Source organism: Triticum aestivum, chromosome 7B, assembly GCF_018294505.1.
Source record: "Triticum aestivum cultivar Chinese Spring chromosome 7B, IWGSC CS RefSeq v2.1, whole genome shotgun sequence".
Classification (NCBI taxonomy): domain Eukaryota; kingdom Viridiplantae; phylum Streptophyta; class Magnoliopsida; order Poales; family Poaceae; genus Triticum; species Triticum aestivum.
Window position 1 is genome coordinate 722,549,261 of NC_057813.1, and position 1,061 is coordinate 722,550,321.

Below are 1,061 nucleotides of genomic sequence, written 5' to 3' on the forward strand. Positions count from 1 at the left end.
GCTGCTGGATGCGGGAGCTGCGTCTTGCCGAAGCAGCTGGCCTCAGATCTAAGGGGGCAGGAGAGGATTCCGCTGGAGGGGACGCATCCATGCCTGGGGCAGAAGCGATCTCCGGTGGTGATGGAAGGAGAGTGGTGTTTGTTGGGGGGTTTGGATGGGTGGGTCATCGGAGATGGTGATGGCGGCCGTCGGAAAAAGCTGGGGAGTGGGAGGGAAGGGGTTGCGCTCATCTGCCTCCGGCTCCTGCGGCAGCTGCAGAATCTGGTGGCGAATGCGGCAGGGAGCAGAGTGCAGGCCCCGTGCCTCATATTAGAGCTGATAACCGGGGAGAACAACCCAGTGGAGAGAAGTCCAGGAACTGGTGAGGCTGTCGCACTGAAGGGCCTGGTGCAGATGGGCCGGGTGTTTAGAACCTGGTGGGCCTGGACTCGAATTTGTGCGAGTGGATTATGAGAGATAGGATAAGATGGCTCATCTTCAAGCGTCAGGAATGGGCCGATGGAAGGAAGCATGCTAGCAGGTACCGTGGATTTGGGTGGGTATCTGCTTTCTACTGTCGGCAGAAGCGGGAGAGTGCGAGAACAGAAATCGCCGGAGGTTGTTTTGGGTCAGAGTTTGAAAAGGATGGCCCTGCAGTTTTGGCGCTCAAGTACCCCGGAGGTGGAGTCGAAGCAGGGGAAGTGACCATCATCAGTGGCAATAGTGCGGACGGCAATGATCCCCGACGCAGTCCGGTAGTTGCTCAAGGCAATAGAGAAGGTGAAAGTGAGGGTATCAGTGTCGAAAGCGACGGAGGCGTGAGGGTGACGGACCTCCGTGGCAAGAAGAGAGGGTTTGAGGCAGCCGCGATCCTCTATCTCATGATCAATCTCGTCAATAGAATAGATGGCGAAAGTTTCATAGGTGTGGAGTTTTGGCTTGGCAGAAAATTTCATCATGGCAATGTAGTCACCGGGAGAGGCAAGGAAAGGGTAGTGGAAGGCTCTATAGGCTCGTCCAGTCATGGACTGCACGCTCTCTGGTTGCCCGTGCATGGTGCATGGGATACGGGGGTTAGCATG